This window comes from Schistocerca cancellata, chromosome 8 (assembly GCF_023864275.1).
Source record: "Schistocerca cancellata isolate TAMUIC-IGC-003103 chromosome 8, iqSchCanc2.1, whole genome shotgun sequence".
Lineage (NCBI taxonomy): Eukaryota > Metazoa > Arthropoda > Insecta > Orthoptera > Acrididae > Schistocerca > Schistocerca cancellata.
In genome coordinates, this window is record NC_064633.1 from 160,407,097 (window position 1) to 160,420,290 (window position 13,194).

The following is a 13,194-nucleotide window of genomic DNA, read 5'->3' on the forward strand; positions in this document are numbered from 1 at the left end:
TCTTTGGTGCCCAGGTGTATTATAAACACTGAAAAGAAATGCACACACAAACAAATTGGTTCGACCTATTTTGTACTTAGAGGGTTTTGGTTGCACACAGAAATGCTTGCAAATTTTGAATGGTTACCTTCACTCATGTATTATAGGATAATATTGTATGATAATGCAGAATTGTTCAGTTAACTGTTCCAAAGAACAACGGTAGTAAGAATACAAATAAATGGCATTCCTTCTGAAGAAATGATTTTATTGATAGTTAAAGTAACACAAAGTTCCTTCATATTTTGAATGACTGGGCATTCAACGTATTAAAAGTTTCATCCTTTCTTTATGTTTGTCAAAGTATGGCAAGCAGCCAGAGTAATGAATCAAATTTTCATCTAGTGTTATGATGGCACTGTTCAGGCCTTATAGCTCGATCAAGCAAAATTTCTGTCCAGGGCAACAACACTTTCACCTTAGCAGTGTTGCCATTGGCTGATACAGACCATTGCTTTCAAAAAATTAGATATGTATGTACACTGCTGGGAGAGAAAAGTACAACTGGAAAGATACTGATCTGATAACAGCATATGCCACCTAGGGGATAGTAGATGTACTGATAATGGTTTCAACACTGATCATCAACAGGTAGCATAGTTGCATAGCTACCAGAGCACCATATATGTCTACCCTTTAATAAGGGTTGCTCACAGTCAGAAGGCACAGTGTGGTGCAAATGTGTGAAGTAACCATGTAACTATACCAAGAGATGCTCTTGTGCTTTCTACAGCCAACTGAACGAGTCTGAAAAGGATCAAATTGTGGCCCTCCTGGTTGCAGGGTGGTCCTGACCTACAAGTTGGACGTGCTACATCGGTTGTGCAACGATTTTAGTATCAGTGCTTACATGAACATTCTCACACCCTTAAACGAGGTTCTGGATGTTCACAAATCAAAGACACCTGCCAGGGTCAACATATATTAAGGGCATTATTGGCAGCTGGTACAGCAACCACAGCACAGATAAGAGGGTTTGTGAGTCCAGATGTGCCAACACAAACAGTTGCGAACTGGTTCAGTACACACAATCTTACATACTCCACTTGCTGACAGGGGAGGGAGTTCGTCCTTTACGGATCAGAGTGCTTGACATACTTTCTTAGTTGGTCTAAAAATTGATCCGATGTCATGTTTCTGGAAAATCATGCTGACCTGAACAGTCATTTTTTATAAAAGGTAGAGAAAATTTATTCTTCAGTCACTGTGTTTTTATTGTTCACCTGTTCCCTCCTGTTATTCGCTTTTGAACTGTATTTACTTGTTTACTTGAATAGGCATTACTCTCAAAAGCCTTCTTCAGATGTCTCAATTCAGCATCCAGTTGTTCTGGCATGCAATTTCTTATGGCTCTGTCAACAAGATTTTCAATAACACCTCGCTTTTGTTGCAGATGATCATTTGAATTCTTATGCAAATATCTCAGTGAATGTGTGACTTTCCAAAAAAACTTTAAGTTTTAACCTTCCATACAAGAAGAATATTGTGTTGTCTTTCTCCATCTCCATGGGAAACTGGATTTTTGGATTTATACTATTCGAATAAGTAAAGAATTCCTCCAAAACTTTTTTACCATGTGACCAAACCATGAATGTATCACAGACAGTTTGATATCATCAATATGGTTTTGTGTTCGCATTTTATAGCGTTGACTGTTCATACTTTTCCCTGTGAAAATTAGTGACTGCAGGATCCAGTGGCTTACCCATTACAACACCAACAACTTGCTCATAAACTTCATCGTTCCACTGGAATTGACTAGAAGTAAGGCATTGCTCTTTTTAGACTGACTTACTTCCAGTCAGTTCTAATAGAATGATGAACTTTGAGCAAGTTCTTGATGTCAGAATGGATGTTGCATTAACCATGTTCATGTAATTTTGTGACCACTAATATTTATATGGGAAAACTCAATCAATCAGCTCTAGAAAATGTGGAAAGTCACACATACTGATAGATATTTGCGTAAGAACTCAAACCATCATCCACAACAAAATAGTGGTATTGTTGGCAGAGCCATAAGAATTTTTATGCCACAAAACCTGGACACCAAATTAAAACATATGAAGCAGGCTTTAGAGACGAATGGCTATTCGTGTAAGCAAGTAAATAGGGTTCTACGACTGAATAACAGTAGGAAAAAGGATAATAATAAAACACAGTGATGGAAGAATATAGTTTCTCTCCCTTTTATCAAAAAAGTAACTGATCGAGTCAGCAAAATATCACAGAAACATAATAGCAGACCGGTTTTTAGACCAACGAAGAGAACACATCAAGCTCTTTGATGTGTAAAAGACAAACTCCCTCTCTGTCAGCAAGTGGTATACATAAGATTCCATGTACTTGTGGAAACATGTACATGAAAGTGACCAAGAGGAGCATGAATACAAGACTGAACAAACATCAGTGTTCCCAACTAGGCAAAACAGCTGTAGTAGAGAATGCACTTCAGTCAGAAAATCACGAAGTGAAGTTTCCAAAACAAAAATTTTATCTACTATCACAACATATCATCCACAACTATAAAGTGAAAAAATCGAAATATATAAGCATAACAATAATTCCAACAGGAAATTTTTGTTCTTCAAATTTATTTTTCAGTATAGGAGTAGAGCCATAGTCACAGTAAATTACAGAAAGCTTATATGACTACTTTCTGTGAGGCTCAGTCACCATTATCAAATGTACAGAGTATGAAATAAGTCTGCTATAAATTATGAGTACCTGAAATACAAGTAACATCTAACCCCAACACCTTTGTCATAGGAAACAATACTGTGAATTTATCATGTTAAATTAAACCTCGTTATGAAGTAATGGCATGAAGCAACATAACTGTAATTCATCACTGAGCAGCCTTTTATCTATACGGACCATTAAAACCTTATCATCATATATGTAGGGTTAGGATCAGCATTGTCCAACTACTTGCATAACAAACCTGACAAGTGAAAAATCTTGTCTTATTGATCTTCACAATTCTGGTGTTATTCTAAAACATACATCACTCAAGTATGAGGTGGAATCATTAACTGAGGTATCAGAACACATCTTGATGAAGTTAATGAAATAACAACATCCATGCATGAATACTGTATGTTATTATTTGTATGTACTATCCCCGAACCAATTGATCAGCTCTGAGGAAAAAAATCTCCATGTCTTAAATTTGAAAATACATCACTCGTAATCTTGAACACAGCACTCAATAGCACTATGTCCAAAAAACAGCTGTTTGCTTCAACGACACATACACAACTGAGATTGACACATGACTAACTCGGCTGTTATTTAACAATATTATGAAAATGATGGTTGCTATGTACAATGTAGTGGAGATGCTGAGTCACAGATAGGCACAACAAAAAGAACAAAAAACATACACATGCACACACGACCACAGTCTCTGGTAGCTGAAGCACGGACATGAAAAGCAGTGCATGGTGGGGGAGGCAACTGAATGGGAGTAAGGAAGAGGTGGGGCAGGGAGGGGAGCGATGGTATGGTAAGTGTAGGGGATAATAAAGTGCTGCTGCCAGAATATGCAGGGACGAGATGGAAAGAGGGTAGGGCAGCTAGTTGCAATTGGGAGGTTACACAGAGGGTGGGGGGAGGCGGGGTGGAACAAAAGGAGGGAAGTAAAAAGACTGGAATAAAGGGCTGTGTAGCACTGGAATGGGAACCAGGAAAGAACTAGATGGGTAATGACAATGACTAACAAAGGTTGAGGGCGGGAGGTTTATGGGAATGTAGGATGTATGGCAAGGAGACTTCCCACCTGCGCAATTCAGAAAAGTTGGTGTTGGTGGGAAGGATACAGATGGCACAGACTGTGAAGCAGTCATTGAAATGAATAATGTCTTGTAGGACTTATTGGATGTCATGCTCACATAACCCCCCAGGGGGTCCACAACTCTTTTGTGGATACGTGCGTAGCGAGCACGGGACCCCGAGCTAATGTGGCCTTCCTTCCTTTCCGGGCTGCATACCTTCCCTTTCCGCATCCTTCCCCATCCCTATCTTCGCCCCTCCTCCCCTCACCTCTGGCTCTTTCCTTCCCTTTCTCCCCATCTGGGAGTATGGTTTGTGCCTTCGTCCGGAGACGGACGCTCGTAAATGTACTGCATTCTTTGCCTTCCTTGCTTTTATGTCTTCTTCCTTCCTTTGTCCTTCTCTTTTCCTTACCTCTTCTCTTTCCCTTTTCTCCGCTGCGGCGTTTGAGACCTCTCTTCCTTCCTTTCCCTTTCTCTTTCTTCCTCCCTGTGCGTGTCTGAAGGCCGACCCACGCCCTTCGTGCGTAGCCGGTGACGGGGTAACGCGTAATTCCCCGCCCCGGGTAGACAGGTAGGACACGTACGTACCCCCTGGTAACGGCCAGGCCCAGGGAGGGGTGATTACCCGAGCTGATACCTTCCGAAAATGCCGATTGGTCCCTCCGTCCGTTTGTCGGGAGGTGTGACCTGAGGTGTGAACAATCACCTAAGGCGGGAGTGCCCTCAGAGAGGGCCCCCACAAGGGAGGAGCGCGCCATCGGAGACGCCGGTAATCATGGGGGATTCTTCCGCAATGGTTTCCTCACCTTCCACTAAGTCTGCTCACAAACATAAGTATACTGAGTCTCAGCCACAGACGATTCTTCCATCGTTGCCACAGTTCCTTGTTGTTTCTCGGTCTGATGGAGGTCACGACTTCTCCACGGTCAACCCTTTCATTATTCAGAAAGGTGTCGACGCAATAGCAGGTTCTGTAAAGTCTTGTTCCAGATTACGGAATGGCACCCTGTTGTTAGAAACACACAGTGCCCTCCAGGCACAAAGATTGCTGCGTACTTCTCTGCTCCACACCTTCCCTGTCCGGGTGGAACCGCACCGTACCTTAAATTCCTCGTGTGGAGTCGTTTATACACGCTCCCTCGATGGATTGTCTGACGAAGAAATTCAGCACTATCTGTCTGACCAGGGCGTAACGGCAGTTCATAGAGTAATGAAACGGGTTGACACGAACATCATTCCAACCCGCGCTGTCTTCTTGACATTTGACACAGTTCAACTCCCATCGAAAATCAAAGCAGGCTATGAGATAATTTCCGTTTGCCCTTACGTCCCAAACCCTACGCGTTGCTATCAATGTCAGCGGTTCAATCACACCAGCCAGTCCTGTTCCAATCCAGCCAAATGTGTTACGTGTGGCAAGGATGCCCATGAGGGTGCTTGTCCACCTCCATCCCCTCGCTGCATCAACTGTATGGGTGACCACGCTGCTTCCTCTCGAGATTGCCCCATTTTTAAGGACGAGAAGCTCATCCAGGAAATAAGGGTGAAGGAAAAGGTGTCGACCTTTGCTGCTCGAAAATTATTCGCCAGTCGCAAGCCCACCGTGCCTCAGACAGGAAAATACAGCACTGTCCTTGCTTCTCCTCGGCGAACAAAGGAGGCGGCCACGCAGACTTGCGACCTCACCTTTAGTACCACGGTCGTCAGATCGGCCAGCGCAAAGATCGCTCGTTCAACCTCACCACTTTCGCCTGCCCACTCTATGGCTCACCCTTCGTCGGGTTCTGCTACATCTCGACCCCAAAAGTCGGACGCCAAGTCTTCGAAAAAAGAGCATACTCGTGAAGAGTTTTTACGTACCGCAACTTCACAACCATCGGTTCCTTCTTCATCTAAACCACATTCTTCCAAGAAGGCTACAAAGAAACCCAGTTCCTCTCCTCCTCCGCCAAGGCGTGCCCCCTCTACAGCACCACCTGGCGGAAATCGCCCTCGGCCGTCTTCTGTGTCGCCGAGGCGCACTGCTGGTGGCTGGTCAACCGGCCGATCGCTGGTGGCAGGGACTGCTCCTGACCAACCTATGGATCAGGATCTTCTGCCTTCGGCTGAATGCCATTCCATGCTGTCGGTTGCTAGCTCCGAGCAGTCTTTGAGTTGACAGCAACTTTGGTCACATTCCTCCATTTTCTTTTCACCCCATGTCCATTATCCACTGGAATATCCACGGCATTCGAGCCAATCGGGATGAATTGTCGGTCCTCTTACGCTCCTACTCGCCGGTCATCTTCTGTCTTCAGGAAACAAAGCTGCGTCCCCATGACCGCTTTGTTCTCCCTCACTTTCAGTCCGTCCGATATGACCTCCCCTCTATTGAAGGCACTCCAGCCCATGGAGGACTCATGATTCTTCTCCATGATACTCTCCATTATCACCCAATCCCCTTAAACAGTTCCTTCCAAGCTGTCGCCGTCCGTCTTTCCCTTTCTGGATACACGTTCTCTCTTTGTACTGTATACATTCCATCATCCACACCAATGGCACGAGCTGATCTCCTTCATCTTCTTGGTCAGCTTCCACCCCCCTATTTGCTGGTTGGGGACTTCAATGCCCACCACCCGCTTTGGGGATCTCCTCATCTTTGTCCACGTGGCTCTCTATTGCTAGACGTCTTCCACCAAGCGGATCTAGTTTGCCTCAACACTGGGGTCCCCACATTTTTGTCTGCCTCCACGACAAATTTATCTCATTTGGACCTTGCGGTCAGTACTGTTCCGCTAGCTCGGCACTTCGAATGGTTCGCCCTTGATGATACACACTCGAGTGACCACTTTCCATGTGTCCTTAGACTGCAGTCTCCACTGCCATATATGCGCTCGCGACGCTGGAAATTTGCCCAAGCCGATTGGACACTTTTTTCGTCTCTCGCGACATTCGATGACCGTCGCTTTCCCAGCGTCGACGATGAGGTCACACATATTACCGACGTTATTCTTACAGCTGCGGAACGTTCAATACCACGCACCTCCGAATTGCCCCGGCGCCCCCCAGTTCCTTGGTGGAACGAGGCATGCCGTGACGCACTACGTGAGCGGCGACGTGCTCTACGCAATTTCCGTCACCATCCTACTTTGGCCAACTGTATCCGCTATAAGCAGCTCCGTGCGTGATGCCGTCGCGTCATCCGCGATAGCAAGAAGGCAAGCTGGAAATTCTTTATTAGCTCAATTAACACCTTCACTCCCTCCTCGGAAGTTTGGAGTCGGCTTCGACGGTTCTCAGGCGCGCCTAGTTTCTCCCCGGTCTCTGGGCTCACTGTCGCGCATGATACCTTAGTGGACCCCGTCACAATTTGTAACTCATTGGGTCAGCACTTTGCTGAGATTTCGAGCTCTTCAAATTACCCGCCAGCGTTTCTCCCGAAGAAACGTGCAGCAGAAGTGCGACATCTTGCTTTCTCCTCTCCAAATCACGAAAGCTACAATACTGTTTTCTCCATGCGGGAACTCCAACATGCCCTCTCTTCTTCTCGCTCCTCCGCCCCAGGACCGGATGGAATCCATGTCCAGATGTTGCTGCATTTATCAACCCATAGTCTGCGTACCTCCTTCGCCTTTATAATCGAATTTGGACCGACAGTACCTTTCCCAGACGGTGGCGGGAAGCTATTGTCGTTCCCGTTCCGAAACCTGGCAAGGACAAACATCTCCCCTCTAGCTATCGTCCCATTTCTCTCACGAGTAGTGTCTGTAAGGTTTTGGAGCGTATGGTGAATTACCGTTTAGCTTGGTGGCTGGAATCCCGCAGTCTTTTAACATCAGCCCAATGCGGATTTCGGAAGCATCGTTCTGCAGTTGACCATCTTGTTGCTCTCTCCACTTACATCATGAACAATTTTCTCCGGAAACGCCAAACGGTAGCAATATTTTTTGATCTGGAGACAGCATACGATACCTGTTGGAGGACAGGCATCCTCCGCACACTGTTCTCTTGGGGCTTTCGAGGCCGGCTGCCCCTTTTTCTTCGCGAATTTATGGCAGAGCGCACATTTAGGGTGCGGGTGAACACTACTCTCTCCCGTACTTTCTCCCAAGAAAACGGGGTACCCCAGGGTTCCATGCTGAGTGTTGTACTGTTTGCCATCGCCATAAATCCAATTATGGATTGTCTCCCTCATGATGTCTCGGGCTCCCTCTTTGTGGACGATTTTGCGATCTACTACAGTGCTCAACGGACCAGCCTTCTTGAACGACGTCTTCAAGGATGTCTCGATCGCCTCCACTCGTGGAGCATCGAAACTGGCTTCCGTTTCTCACCCAGTAAGACCGTTTGTGTCAATTTTTGGCGACGTAAGGAGTTTCTTCCGCCCTCCTTACATCTAGGTCCTGTCAACCTTCCGTTTTCAGACGTCGCTAAATTCTTGGGTCTTATGTTTGACAGAAAACTATGCTGGTCCTCCCACGTTTCCTATCTTTCGGCTCGCTGTCTGCGATTGCTTAACACCCTCCGTGTCCTGAATGGTACCTCCTGGGGAGCGGACAGAGTGGTCCTTCTCCGCCTCTATCGCGCCTTAGTGCGCTCGAAATTGGATTATGGAAGCATAGTCTACTCCTCTGCTCGGCCGTCTATTCTTCGGCGTCTCGATTCTATCCACCACCGCGGATTACGTTTAGTGTCTGGAGCTTTTTACACTAGCCCTGTGGAAAGCCTTTATGCTGAGACTGCTGAACCTCCGCTGTCCAATCGGCGAGCAGTCCTCCTGAGTCGTTATGCTAGCCATCTGTCTTCCATGCCTGCTAATCCAGCCCACGACCTTTTTTTCGACGCCTCCTTTGATGTAGGGTATGCAGGCCGCTCCTCCTCCCTACTACCCCCGGGAGTCCGCTTCCGTCAACGGGCATTTGCTGCTCTATGTGCACAAATGACGGACGCCACATTTATTTACACCGACGGCTCGAAAACATCGTTAGGTGTAGGGAGTGCCTATATTGTTGGCGACACCCCAAATCGCTTTCGGCTTCCCGACCAATGTTCGGTTTATACTGCGGAGCTTTACGCTGTTCTCCAGGCTGTCCACTACATCCGCCGCCATCAGCGGATACAGTACGTTATCTGCTCAGATTCTCTCAGCTCTCTCCTCAGTCTCCAAGCTCTTTACCCTGTGCACCCTCTGGTCCACCGGATTCAGGACTGTCTGCACTTGCTCCACCTGGGGGGCGTCTCGGTGGCGTTCCTCTGGCTCCCGGGACATGCTGGTATCTGTGGGAATGAGGCGGCCGATATAGCGGCCAAGGCTGCAGTCTCTCTTCCTCGGCCAGCTATTCAGTCGCTTCCCTTCACCGATATACGGAGCGGTTTATGTCGCCAAGTTGCTCATTTATGGCATGCGCATTGGTCGGCACTTCCCCGTAATAAATTGCGGGAAGTGAAAGCCCTTCCTTGCGCTTGGACCTCTTCCTCCCGAACGCGTCGTCGGGAGGAGGTAATTTTAGCTAGACTCCGGATAGGGCACTGTCTTTTTAGCCATCGACATCTTTTAAGCGGCGATCCTCCCCCACTCTGTCCCCACTGCTCTCAGCTGTGGACGGTAAGACACGTTTTAATTGAATGCCCCTATTTTAATCCGTTACGCTCCCGTCTACAGCTATCGCCTGATTTATCGTCGATTTTAGCAGATGACACGCGCTCAGCCGACCGCGTTCTCCAGTTTATTAGTGACAGTGAAATGACGTCAGTCATTTGAAGCCTTTTTTGGGGACAACCACCCCCTTTCTGTAGCAGATTTTTAAGCTTTCTTCTATTTTTAGTTTCTCCAATTTTCTGACTTTGTTCCCATTGCTGCTGGTTTTCAATTTCGGTTTTTTACTGTCTTAAGTCGCGGGCTGGGCGCTAATGACCATAGAAGTTTTGCGCCCTAAAACCACAAACCAAAAAAAAAAAAAAAAAAAAAAATGCTCACATAAAAAAACAGCACAGTGGTTGGAGATCACATGACTGGTTTCACAGGTAGTCCTGCCTATGATGGTACAGGTCATGTTTGTGACCGGACTGGAGTAGGTGGTGGTGAGAGGATTTATGGGACAAGTCTTGGGGACTGTTATAGATAAATAAGCCATGAGGCAAGGGGATGGTAGCAGGAGTTGCATAGGGATGGACAAGGATATTGTGTAGGTTTGTTGGGTGGCAAAATACCACTATGGGGGTGTGAGGAGGGGGGGGGGCATGGTTGGAAGGGTAGTGGGTAGGGCATTTCTTATTTCAAGGCATGATGAGAGGCAGTTGAAACCCTGATGGAAAATGCAATTCAGTTGCTCCCGTCTTGGCTAGTACTGAGTCATGAGGGGAATGCTCCTGTGTGGCCAGGCAGTGGGAGTATGGGAGGTGGTGGGTGACTGGATATGTAAGGCAAGGGAGATCTGTTTTTGTAAAAGATTGAGGGGAGGTGGTTTATTATGGCCCCGTGTGTGGGGGGTGGGGGGGCAGGGGGGGGGGGGGGTGTTATATGGTGAGTAGCAACTTTCCAATCCATAATACTAATACTGTCACATTTGATCCTGGATTTTCGATTGTTTGATTTTGGCTGTATATGTATGGCCCCAGCAAACCGTTGTTTCTTGAACAAAGTGCTACTGGGTGCTGTGTTCAAGATTACAAGCTATGTATTTTCAACTTTAAGATGGGGAGGTGTAGAGATTTTTGTCTCAGAGTTGTCCACTCCGTTTAGAGGCAGTATATACAGATAATAATACACAGTATTCATGCACAGATGCTGTTATTTCATTAACTTCGTCAAGGTGCATTCTGATACTTCGGTTAACAATTCCACCCCACACTTGAGTGATGTATGTTTTAGAATAACAGCAGAATTGCTGAGATTAGTAAGACTAGATTTTCATTTGTCATGTTCATTACGCAAGTAGTTGGACAACACTGATCCTAATCCAACATTTATGACATTAAGATTTTAATTTTCTCTAGAGATGAAGACTTCACAGCAATCATTGGTGACAGAGCTTCACCGAATCTAGTCATGTACACTTTCTGTAATTTACTGCAACTATGGCTTGACTACTGTATTGAAGTCAAATAAATTTGAAAAAAAATTTAATTTATTAATGCTTCTTAAGACTGTCATGTTTAATTACAAAAAGGAAGCAGCCATGAAACTCAGTAATATATGGTCATTGACTCTGCAGAATTGATAAAATTTTTATCCTCGACAGCTGACTATCAGTACTTAAGTTTCATCTCTGACGTGGATGATCTCTGCTAATAATGTGTAAACCTAACCACAACCACTTTGCACAGTATGTACATTGCTCTCTGACATCTGACTCATCAGTCGGCAAGGCTCATCATCACCAGGAGTATTCAAAGATGTCCATTTCAGCTCTGGATGAAACATCTGCCACTCGTAGTCTCGCGGTCGCGTTCTCGTTCCCAAGCACGGGGTCCCGGGTTCGATTCCTGGCGGGGTCAGGGATTTTCACCTGCCTCAAGATGACTGGGTGTTTGTGTTGTCCTTATTTCATCATCATTCATGAAAGTGGCAATATTGGACTGAGCAAAGGTTGGGAATTTGTACGGGTGTTGATAACCGCACACTTGAGCACCCCACAAACCAATCATCATCATCATCTGGATGAAACATCAGGAACTGAAAAGTTTCTTTGACCTTGGCCATACAACTTGAAGACTCATCAGCAACTATTGATTTTACTGTCTGTAATGACTATCTCCCTACAAACAGGGAGCTGACATATCAGGAGATAACTGCTCTGATCTGTCATCTACTTCTGCCTTTTCTCCTCCTAGCCAATTTTAATGCCCAGAACTGAGTGTGTCAGTGGGAAACCACCTGACTGAGGTGTTCTAATGGAACAAATAATAATAAACATTGATTTTGGTTTACAAAACAATGGCACAAAAACTCATTTTAGTGCAGTACATTAACTGAATATACAATCTCTCGATCTGACCCTCAGCCTCTTCCCCTCAGTCCATTGGAGAGTACACAACAAACTCTTTGAGAGTGAGCGTTTCTTGATTCTAATGATTGGCCCACACCATTACCCAGCTGAGTGTCCTTGACAATTGATCTTCAAGAAAGCTAATTGGCATACTTTGTCCTCAAAGAGAATCTACTGTCCTTTGCTAACTATGTACCAGCCATAAGTGGCTGAGTCATAGTCACATCCTCAAAAGAGAGAATCCATCCCATTGTCTTTGTGAAAGCCCTGTGTTGGCAGCCCATTGCTTTGCAGGGAAAAATGAAGGTTGACAAACCCTGTGATGTTAACTTTCAGCCAGAATTCTACAGTTAATGGGGCTGCCAGATGGGTGCAGAAGTTTACCTCCAACAGCAGTATTGCACCAGGGGTTCTCCTGCTGCTTTTGGCCAGTGTATCTACCCTGCCTTTACAGACCCAACCACAGATGTCCAAAATGATTAAACACCTAACAGTGAAAACAGAGAATGTGAAAGTGAATCCCATTCCTTTACCTAAATGGTTGCAATGCTTTGAGCATACACTATCAAACATCAGAGCCTCCTACAATCCACCTCTCAGAGAACTATTAATGAGAAATGATCTGTAAGTGTGAACTTAAAGTTTTAAATAAAATAACAAATAATAAAGCTCCAAGAGAAGATAGTCTCTTTAAACATGTTCAAATATGCAAGCAAGTAATTACAGACAGATTCCTAAACTTCTTAAATGTGATCTACTTATGAGGTAAATTACCTGAGAGTTGGAATAAGTGAACTGTCAGTACTATCTTCAAAAGATTACCAATTTTTGCCAACATCATCAAAACTAAATTGTACAGGCACTGTCAATCCACGATTAGGGAGGAGCAAAATGGCTTTCAAAAAAGTAAGATCATGCTGTGATGGCTATTTTTGATTGAAAAAACATACAGAATTTAATCTGTAATTACATACTGCCTTCATAGACTTTTCATAAAGTCATTAGAAACAAATTATTACAAATTCTGGTAGATGACCATGTACTACCACAACTTATCAAAAATATACACAAAATGTATGGAATAGATTTGATCTGTGTTGAGAAAAAGGACAAATTGTCAGCTGGGGCAGAATCTGTGCTGGAATATGATAAGGATGTTGTGTTCCACCACGCTTGTTTATTATTTATATGAATAAAATCAAGGAGTCAAACCAATGACACATGGCTTCATAGTTATCAACAGAAACACAAAGCTAGATGTTTTACCTTTTGCAGATGATTTAGCTCTTGTATTGTCTTCAGATGGTTGAGTTGCAGTGTTCTATACAGAGATAACAGATATTATATGAGAAATACAGCATGGACATATACACTGAAGAAACAAAAGCTAGGGCCTTCTCTGGAAAATACTC

The 13,194-nt window shown here is 44.9% G+C and overlaps 1 protein-coding gene across 1 annotated transcript in view; it reads left to right on the top strand.

The window, feature by feature from the left end:
• LOC126094817 (bumetanide-sensitive sodium-(potassium)-chloride cotransporter-like) overlaps positions 1–13,194 on the top strand; it is a 275,910-nt gene that overhangs the window by 155,422 nt on the left and 107,294 nt on the right. The gene's annotated exons all lie outside the window — the stretch shown is intronic.